At 39.8% G+C, this 11,141-nt stretch overlaps 1 pseudogene; it reads right to left on the reverse strand.

Annotated features, from left to right (window-relative positions):
* Positions 1–10,653: 10,653 nt before the first annotated feature.
* The window catches only part of LOC109210610, a 6,555-nt pseudogene continuing 6,067 nt past the window's right edge, over positions 10,654–11,141 (reverse strand).

Here is an 11,141-nt window from a genome sequence, read left to right on the forward strand (position 1 = left end):
TACGCTGAATTTGGCGTAAGGTAATTGACATCAGTCCAAGGAAAAGATTATTTGTAGATTATAAGGATTATGCTATTTCAAACAAATGATGAGCAAATTCGTGAAGGTGAGAGGGGAAGCACGTCAAAGAAAATGAATTTTCGTCCAAGTTTGGCATTTTGGAATAAAATACGGCCCGAGCTAAAATACCCGGTAATTATGGACTAGTACCATACAAGGTACCACGTGGCCATGATAGTAAGGTGTATAAGGTATGTTAAAAGTGGATAGTATTTTAAGTAATTTGAGGTAGTTCTTAATTATGTGGATAATTGATTAATGGTGGAGATAATTATAGTATTAAGTGAATAGGAGTCTTGTTGAAATTGCCACATGGCATAAGGTTAACCAAGGTGGCAAAATTATGCAAAATGAGTCACTAGGCAAAGCTTTATCTTGTTTACACGTAAAAATTGATTGGTATCTTTATTGGAGAAGTATAAGACCTTGCAAAATTCAGCAAAACAACATTTTTTTTATACCATTACAAAGATTAGATGGAAAAGTGACTTTCTTGAACAATTCATTAAGAGATGCATGAAAACGTTACTGTCCAGCAAGGAAGCCATACAAAGTTTGATCAAATTCACCAAAATGTGATATTCTACATCTATCAAGTAGCGATTCAACAAGGAATTCATGCGAAAGTTATACGGATTTTTTCCTACTTCGATCCCCCGTTATGTGTTTCCGCAAAAGAGAATCGGTTCAGGTATGTTAAGGTTATCCCTTCTTTCTTTTTGGCATGATCCATACGAAATAAATGAAACGAGCAAATGCACAACTTTCATAAATGACTTTATCCATAGAAATCCTAGGGGTGTCTATATTCTTGATTCCCCATGTGAATTATTATTATCTTTTGTTCATGGGTCTCGGAAAAATACGTATTTGATAAAGTTTACCCGAAAGGCATATTGATTTCTATGGAAATCTGAGAAAATCTTATTAACGTATTTCTTATGCATCTCATGCATTTATACAAGTACATTTACCCATGACCAGATGGCGTTATATACGCGTATATATGTATATTATATGTACATGGGATATGGAAAAAGGTTACGGCGTTATATACACACCACCACCTTATCAGCTGGTATACGTTGATGATTTGCCCACAGTGGCCGAGATGATATGATGGGATGCCCTCAGAGGGTTGATGATGCTATGAACACATGTGCCTATGCACGAAATGACATTCATACGCATGCTGACACTATAAGTATTTCATGATTTACAAAGTTATCCAGACTTACAGGTTGAGTCATTTACTCTATATTTCTTCCATGTCTGTTATGTACTTATTTATGCGCCTTACATACTCGGTACATTATTCGTACTGATATCCCTTTTTCCTGGGGACGCTGCGGTTCAAGCCCGCATGTCCCAGTAGACAGATCGAGAGCCCTCCAAGTAGGCTATCAGCTCAGCGGAAGATGTTGGTGCGCTCCATTTGCTTCGGAGTCACTTGGTTGGTTAGTATGATTTAGACATGTATTTTTTTGATATGGCAGCACTCTGTCCCGACCTTTATGAAAATTATGTATTCTTAGAGTCTTGTAGACAGATGTCATGTACGTAAAAGATTGTATGGCCTTGTCGGCCTATGTTCAGTACACGAGTGATTATTTTGGTCTTATAGGCCCGTATGTCTTATGTATAAGTTGGTATCACATGTTGTATTCTACTTATCTCACGGTAGCCTTCCGGCTCAGTTATCTATGATAGTATGACATGAAAAGATACGTTATGTTGGTACTCGATTGATTAAGGTACCGGGTGCCCGTCGCGGTCCATCGGTTTGGGTCGTGACAAAAGTTGTATCAGCGCAGTTCTATCCTAGAGAGTCTACAAGCCGTGTCTAGTAGAGTCTTGTTTATGGGTGTGTCGTGCACCACACTTATAAGCAGGAGGCTACAGGGCATTTAGGACTATCACTCTTTCTTCTTACTCCAGATCGTGTGGTAGAGCTCAGTTGTCAGAACTCAATTTCCTAAACTCTATCTTATTCATAATACAACGATGCGTACATCCAGAAAGACGGTTGGTAAGAGATATAGCTGTGGAAGAGTTGAGTTAGAGGAACTCGAGTTTGCATCATTCCTATGATGGATAAATGTGAGGTCTTCAGCAGAACATGTGTGTACCTTACGTGTAAGCTTCTTGATAAGGATCCTTAAGGCAAGAATATCTATCCACCTCTATGGTGAAAGGCAATAAGAGATTCAGAAGATAGATACAAGCTTCAACAAGTAAAAAGAGCAAGATGAGAAGGGTACGAGGTACCCAGTTAATGAAGATTATCGGTATTTTCAACTCCGGCTGAAAAGTATAAGCATTGTGACTTACCTTCAACAGTAATAGATGTATATAGAACTGGCCACACCCATATCAGTTATACCTTATTGGGGGCTAACATGTGTAGTTTATGAAAAGGACAGGATATTAGGATCCGGCTGGGGTTAGGGTAACCCAAGATGGTAAATGGATTATCTGTGTTAGTTGACATTTCCGAAGGATGTTACAAAGGTGTTGATAGATCTCTTTGTGAGGCACCCAGATGATGCACTATAGAATATTACAATTAGATGTGGATATTAGCATGAAAAAAAATCAGAAGAAGGCCCGGAAAGCCTGGAAGGGATAAATATTACCTTGGTGTGGCTCGCGTCCCTAGTAGAGCGAGAACGTTAAGCAACCCAAAGAGCCACCGGATGGAGCAAGGGGATCTAAAAGCAAAAAATTGTCTTGTTCGAGTTTTCAGAAAAAAGTGATAGACATAAATGTTAGCGGGAAATAAGAAAAGAGTTAATGAAGAATTATGAGTAAGATATGATACATGGATGACAACGGTAGGTCGAAAAGATGACAGTATTACAAAATCTATAGTCAAGTGAAGGAAGAGACGAGAGGTGAAAGGCCTTAGGACAACAAAAGAGTATAGGCCATACAATACAGTCATGTCCTCATTTCGAGAAATAAGTTCGCAACTCTAACGCGATTACCAAAAAGGAAAAGTTAGACCCCAGAATAATAGAACCAGTATGGATTGGTGAACAAGATAAACTAAACATGAATTAGGGACTGAGTGATTGATAATAGTCGGCATCATGAGAATTTCAAATTTTGGTTCCAGTGATAATAGGATGGACAATAAAAGAAGATTCAAGAGAAATTCAGAGAATAGTCATTTAGGGAGACGCTTCCCTAAAGCAAGTAATATAAACAAAGTTAAGCTTAAGGGGTTGTATGTGTCAGTTACACTAAGTGTCACTATTGCGAGTGAGGAGTTTCGTTATCCTTGGTACAGAAGGATTATCGCAAGGCGAGTAAGGGTCATTGATGATGTGAAAGGACGCCAAAGATGAATAGGAAAAACATCTGTAAATAGGTCACCATAGCTCCAACTCTTAGTACTCCCCTAAAGGGGGGGGGGGGGAAATGGAATGATGTGGCAGTAAGTCAGAATTAAGTGGATCTAGTACCTATGGAATGATAAAGGAAGGATGTGATAAGAATGAGAAAAGGATGAGATTGCACTTATTCAAATGTTACAGATATGCTATGATTCCAGAATATTATGTAGCAACGATGTCAAGAAAAGGAAGTAAGGGTTCCTGTCCAGGATGTTATTGATAGATAAGGGGCCAGTACGTGAGGTAAGTTAAGACAAGGGAAATAACCCAAGGAAGATTACGTGGAATATGGATATGAGAATGGGTCAACGAGTAGTTAGTAGTTGATTCAGGAAGAGCCTAGTTATGGCTAGACAAGAGGATACAGACAAATCAATAAATCGTGCAAGATAAACAGAATGAAACCCAACATGGGAAATTCAGCCTCACATATACGACATCATGACCTTGAGAAATACTCGGGTAGGAGTTGGGGTACTTAAGGATACCGTATGAGTGTTATGGAAATGAAAGAGAGTCCCACTGGGAAGACAGCCAAACATCAGTTCAGAAGCAACCATGCGAGCACATGAGTGTGGAGGTAAGTAATAAAGGATAATTATAGGTAAGTACAAACATCGAAAATTCTGTCATGTAAGCAATATAACATGCTGGTAACTTTACAAGAGCCAGAAGGTCCTCCCTACGTACTAAAATGAGAGACTAGATGAGGGAATAAGGAAGAAGGCTTCAACCTAAGCACAGTAACCTAAAGAGGAAATGGTTTTGTAATACCAGCTTCACAACAATATTGTATGTCCTCCATAAGAAAGAGGAACCTACCGTGGCTAGTGGACGGGAAGTAAATTCCAGCATGCGTGAGAGCTAAGATGACCTAAGTATGCACACAACAAGGGGGAAGAAAGACCAGGAAAGGTAATAACTTACGCTTAAAGAAAACTGAGAAGGAATGAAAGGAATCTCGATCAATGATCTAGAGTTAGCTACGTTATGAGCGCACTTAAGATTTTGGAGTATTATCCATACAGCATATATGTTGACAATCATACAGCCGTAGAAGATTCTAGTATACGTTAAAAGAAAGAATTGAGCCCAGTTCATAAACGGAGGATTAAATTGTTAAAAGATTGTATCATACGTATTCCTCAGCGCCTACGAAAGGCTAAACAGCATAACTAATACCATGAGCCGCGGATTGGAAGATAACTTACTAACTTAAAGGCCGATCAGAAGAAGGAGGAAACTAAAGAGTTACATCTTGATTGAGAACATTGCAGGATCACTCTTAATATCATAGGTACAAGAGAGGAAGTACAACAACCATATTCTATAACAGCCCTACGATAAAGCTAGAAAGAAAAGTACAGGCCTTATAAGAAGTCAGTACGAAGCTCCCACCAGATTGTGTATGCACAGTGTTATAATAAGAGCTTCAAGTTATGGCTGTGAATTATACCTATGTGGAAGGGAGGTTATGAAAGAGATAGAAGAATGCGAGGCAATATTTTAAGGTAAGTAAAGAAAAGGTGAACAACGTACAAGATACTCAAATGTAGAAGGCTATGAATAGTCCATACTGCGGATAACAAGCTAAAAGCGTAGGGATTTGGTATCCAGGAATGATAGCAGCGTCGTCAGTGGCATACCTTCCAGCCTATGGTTTCTAAGTATCGAAAGGTCTAATAGGAGAGTAAAAAAAGAGTTAGAGACGATGGGATGTCTCGATGTTCTAGAAGGTCATAAGGGAATCTATCGCAGGCTAAAGTATGATAGAACGACAAGGTATTAAAAAGACAAGAGTAGGGATAAGAAGAAGGCAAGTGAGAAGGTGACGAAAATGGATAAGTCCTCGGAACTAAGCCTGTTAAAACAAAGGAGCTGATGGTTTCTCTAAGTTATGGAAAGCTCAGCATAGTCTAAACAAACTCAAAAGAGTCTAAGACTAATAGCATTTACAAGAAATGGAATGTTGCTCTGGTAGTAGAATAAGGGTGTAATTGTGATAAATAAAGGATGACGTTTGGGCCTTCGATTGAGTAATGAGTTCATGAATTGTACAGGATTAAAATACCCACGAAAGGCGAATCACATTGGGATGACTATGATATCAGATAGGGTTATGGAAGTACAATATCGCCTCCAGGTGGATCAGGAAAATCATTTCAAATGTTCCACGATGCAACGTAAGCCCTAGTGGCAATATATTACGTAAGAAGTTTCAAGTTATCAAGGGAAGATTAAGGTGAATCAACAATGGATGGGCAAAAGCTGCAAAATACGAGATGAGATTAGGCCATAAGTCTTAAGATGAACAGTAATGAAGAAGCGTTAAAAGACTTAGCTTTATGCATATAGGATAAGTAACGAAAGTAACTTGAGGTTCGATAGCAGGCCTGAGTAACGATAAATCGAAGTAAAATTATGGTATAGTATGGACTACTTAGATGAAGTAAAGCTAATGATGCCCAGAGGGACAGCTTGCCATAATTTTATATATTTTCACAAAGTAAAGCCTAGAGATTGGCTAAAAGCTGGAGGAAAGAAAATAGAAGAGTCGCATAGGCGCACATACAAAGTCAGAGTCGTACCAGCTGCATGATAGAAGGAGCAATAGTTACGAGATTAGAAGGATTCTGACTACAAGTCGTGGTGTGATAAAGAGGCTTAAAGGGGGGAATGCCCTGGCCTTTGGATTTATTCACAGAGCAACTGCCTAAATGGCAAGGAGAGTACTAAAGGTATTCACAAGAGCTATAAGTTATGAAAATGATAAGAGCATCAGTCAACATTCGAGGACGAATGTTCCAGGGGGGGGGGGGGAATGATGTTAGGCCCTGCAATATTATGTCGATATTACGTCCTGCAGTATTATATTATGATGATGTTATGCTTCGCAGTATTAAATTACGATGATGTTGCACCCTGTAGTATTGTACGCTAAATTTGTCGTAAGGTAATTGACATCAGTCCAAGGAAAAGATTATTTGGAGATTATAAGGATTATGCTATTTCAAACAAATGATGAGCAAATTCGTAAAGGTGAGAGGGGAAGCAAGTCAAAGAAAATGAATTTTCGTCCAAGTTTGGCATTTTGGGATAAAATACGGCCCGAGCTAAAATAACCGGTAATTATGGACTAGTACCATACAAGGTACCACATGGCCATGATAATAAGGTGTAAAAGGTATGTTAAAACATGGTAGTTGTTGCTCCCAAACGCACGCGCAAGTATACGTGGTCGACAAGTAATATAATGATAAGTTGAGTGTCGAACCCACAGAGACTTGTGTAAACTACTCACTAAATCGCTAAAATTGTTATTCAGTCCAACTAAAATCAAAGTCCAATAATATAATTATATTATACTACGATTCTAAATAATAACTAAATTATCAAGTAACGAGTTGATTGTTGTGTATTCAGTAGAGACAAATATTCCAGGGTTGTGATCGATTCACCATTCGTATTGTGTTCTAATTAACTCTCCCTTTCATATAATTCACTCATGGTTGCTAATTAATCGATAAATGCTCTCATAGCCTTCTGCCGAAGTACTAGTCACCTATTCTCAATAGATTAACGCCTATATTCCTATGAAATCAATATATTAAGAATGCATTAAGATCACGATATTTAATTAAGCACGGTGACTAGGTATATTCCTATCCTAACAACAAATCCGCTCCCCCAAAGGGTTAAGATCATGTTCTCTTCAATTCTTCTCTAATCTAAATACGGCTTTCCCAAGCATAGCATAGATAGTAAATAGAACCTAACTGCTGGCCAGACAATTAAGCAATTAAACACAGAATTGAAGAAACAACCATATATTGGTGAATTATAATCAAGGTCAAGTTAACGTCAAACAACAATATTCATGGCTAAATCACAACCCCAGAACAATGGGTGTTTAGCCACTCATGATGTAATCAAACAATTTCATAAGTTTTGATTAATCAAAAATACTGGAAAAGATGAAGAATGCCGAGATGTTCTTGCTCCTCAATGTTTCTTGCGTGTATATTTGCTCCAAAGTGCGTATCTCCCCCCAAAATTAGGCTTAGTCTTCCTTTTATACGTGTTGGATAGGTCTAGGGTCGAATAAACCGTGTCCCGGGCAAAATAGGACACAATTCCCGTCACCGGCGCCAGGCGCCTTCCATAGCGCCCCCAAATTTGTGCATACTGTTTTCAGCGCCACAGGTGGCGCCAAGCGCTGCCTGTGGCCCCCAATTGGCTTCCTTTTCCGATTTTGTTCGTTTTAGCTTCAAATCTTGCACGTTTTGCCCCCAATTGCTCCCGAATCATTTCTACAAGTAAAAACACTTCAAATTAATATAATTCATAGCATTTAACATCCCAAATTCACGAAACAAGAGTAAGATATGAGGCGATATACATAAAAATATATATACTTTAAGCTAAACATAACACCCTACACTTAGACTCTTGCTCGTCCTCGAGCAATGGGACAATCTAATAAACCCCCAACTACGTACAAAGTTCAATCATAGAGGAGCACCTTAACTTTTAACCACACACTATACTCTTAACTACAATCAATACCGGCACGTAAGCATGAACACACAAAATTTCACATTCTTCCCGTTTAAGCATACCCAAGTATAATATTTCAACAACCTATTCGTCACCACCCAACCTCAACAATCGACTTGCAACCACTAAGCACCCTCAATTCATGCACTTACCCAACAAGAAAGTTTACAACATTACCAATCATTCATGAGATCGTGTGCCCTCACCAACAAACAAAAGAGTGAGTATAAATTGGTCCACACATTCAAATATACTTTTGAATAAAGATTAAGGACATCACACAATTGAACAAAATTCACTTACTCTCACAAAGAATTCATATGCATCCCGTGGTCGTACCATAAGCTTGCCCGTAGTGTATATCTCTACTAATTTAAGCTAGCCAAATCTAGGATCAATTAGGACTTTTAGGTTGTAATGTAGGCTAAGGGACGGGTAGGATATATTTAGAAATAGTGGCTAACCCTCCTAAGCACTTTAATACACTACATTTACAATTCAAGCACATACTCTTCTCAACCAAACTTGCCATATACAACATAGCCCTCTTTTCAATTAAGCACTTCTCTATTTTTCACTAGCACAAATCAATAAGAATTGGAGGTGTTTATTTTTTTACATTATTTGAACTATCATATATGTATATTTTTTTTTCTCTCTCTCTTTTTTTTTCTCTTTTTTTTTCTTCACACACTCCATACAATAAAGTTCATCGGCTAGTGACCTTTAAATTCAACTTTAGTGCACCAACGGGCCCTTCCATGGTTCCACTCAAAAGCTACTCCCCAATATCTCACCTTACTTCTTTTAGCGCCTAAGTGCCATAGGAGGTAAAGGTTCAATCAATATCAAATTAAGAACAATATAGGGGTATGGCTTGTAATGTGGGTGCCAAAAGAAAGGTCTATAGGCTCAAAGGGGCTAGCAACGGAAAATTTTATTTTTATGTGACAAGCAAATCCATGATCAAGCAAGAAAATGCCTACGTCATCTCCTAGATTAACACAACTTACAATTTCGCTTCAATTAACACACGGGGCAAGTTTTAGACTACACAGGATAGCATAGAAAATCACAAATCCTCACACACACGATGCACATGACTCAATCAAAACGGTATGTTTAACTCTCAAGTCAAGCAAGCACAATGAAATGAGAATATTAAGCAGCCTTGCACTATGTGGTATACGAGTCAAGCAACTGAGAAAAGGCGTCACAAAATAGGCTATTTACTTTTCTTAGGCTTCACAATTCAAACCAAATACACGGGAAAACAGAATGTATGTCATAGCCTAATGTGCCAGCATCAACCATGTCAATGAGTATCTCAGAACGACTCAGTTTCTTCCTAATCTACTCCTAAAAAGAAATTAAAGTGCCCGGTTCGAGCTACATCCTTGGAAAAGAACCGGTGCCCAAAGAAAAACCAAGGAATACTACCTAGCTATTCTAAAAAAATAAAAAAAATAAAAAAAATAAAAATCTTTTTGGTGTTTTTAAATCGGACTTTTATCCCTCAAGAAAATTGTCCAAAAGATCCATCATCGGGAAAAATCTGAGCTTTTCCAAAAAATTTTTTTTTCCATTTAAAGCAACTAATACTAAACTAGACTGACTACACTAGAACTACTGAAAGAAACAAAACAAAACAAGTTAATACAAACTATACAACTACAGCACATGTAGTATTCCTCCCACCCCACACTTGAACTATGCATAACCCTCGATGCAAGTAAAAAATGAAAAATGGAGTAGGGTGAAAAGAAAAACTCCCTGTCAATCAGAGTCCACTCCCCCCAGCAGCGCTGGGGTCATCATCATCCGGTCCGAAAGGCACCAAAGTCATGGGCCCAGTAGCACCATTTCCATCCTCATCCTCAGTATCTGAGCCTTTGGCAGAGTTGATGTCCTCAGACGAGTGAACGGGGCTGCCAGGTGCAATCCCCAACATCTCCTTGGACGCGCTGGACAAGTCATCGTGCAAATGCGTGCGCTCCGCGTCTGTAATGCCAGCCCTGCTCATGAGTAGGTTCAACGAGTTATAAATGTACCTGTTGAAGTTCTCCTCTCGCTCCATCCGAGCAGCGGGGGTGAGTTTGGACGATGTCTCCACCACAGATGTGAAGTCCATAAGCCCAGCCGGCGCCTCCACCACCTCATCATGTGCGGGGTACTCGGGCACTCCTCGAGATAGCATATACTAGGTAAGTAAATTGCCAAAGAAGAACCGCCGAATCTGTCGCCCAAACCTCGTGCGGGCCATCTCATCGAGCATGATCTCAGCTATATTAATTGGTCGGCCGGTCATCGAGGAGAAGAGACGCACTCTAGCTCGAGTGCAGTCACTGCTGTGCTCCGCCGGCATTAGTCTCGCCTGCACAAAATTCTGCCACACTTTGGCAGCTTTGTTGAAGTCTGAGCGTACCATAGAGAGGTGATTGTTGCCCTGCTTCCGTATCCACTTAGCATTGGAATCTACGCCACAAAGAGTGTGACGTATGAGCTCATATTTCGGCTTTCGGATCAAGCGTTGGAGTCTCCTTGGGTCGGCATTCTCAACCCCCAAATATTCACACAAATACTCCTTGCCCATCGGCACATCTTTTCCTCTTACACGTGAGGTGCACCGTTTGTAATCCTATTTAGCATACAGCTCTCGAACCATGCTCAGGTTGGCATGCCCCGGGCATTCCAAGAACTTGTCCATCTTTAGAGCTCGCAACCTGTCAAGTATCTCCGGGAATTTCCTCTCTAAGGCCACGGTATTAATCCCCATCTCAGAAATGTACCGACCAGACGGCACGAAGTCCATGTGCCATGCAATAGCCTCATCATCGACCAAATCCAAATGAGGCATTGGCCTTAATGGCACTTGCTGAGATCCCTCGGTGACCTGCTTGCCTTTGGGCTGCCGTGAAGAGATTTCACCCTGCTTGCGCTTTTTGGTCGCCGGAGAGGTGGTGGAGGACTTTCCAATGCCTTTGCCTTTGCTAGTGCTATCACGAGCCATCGTATCCTGCAACACAAGTAAACATGAATGTGAGAATGATTCAAGAAATATGCCTAAGGTTGTCGTGCAAGTCATGAAATGACCCCACACTTAAAACCGAAGGCACAATGTACACT

This window comes from Nicotiana attenuata, unplaced genomic scaffold (genome assembly GCF_001879085.1).
Source record: "Nicotiana attenuata strain UT unplaced genomic scaffold, NIATTr2, whole genome shotgun sequence".
In the NCBI taxonomy this organism is placed as follows: Eukaryota; Viridiplantae; Streptophyta; class Magnoliopsida; order Solanales; family Solanaceae; genus Nicotiana; species Nicotiana attenuata.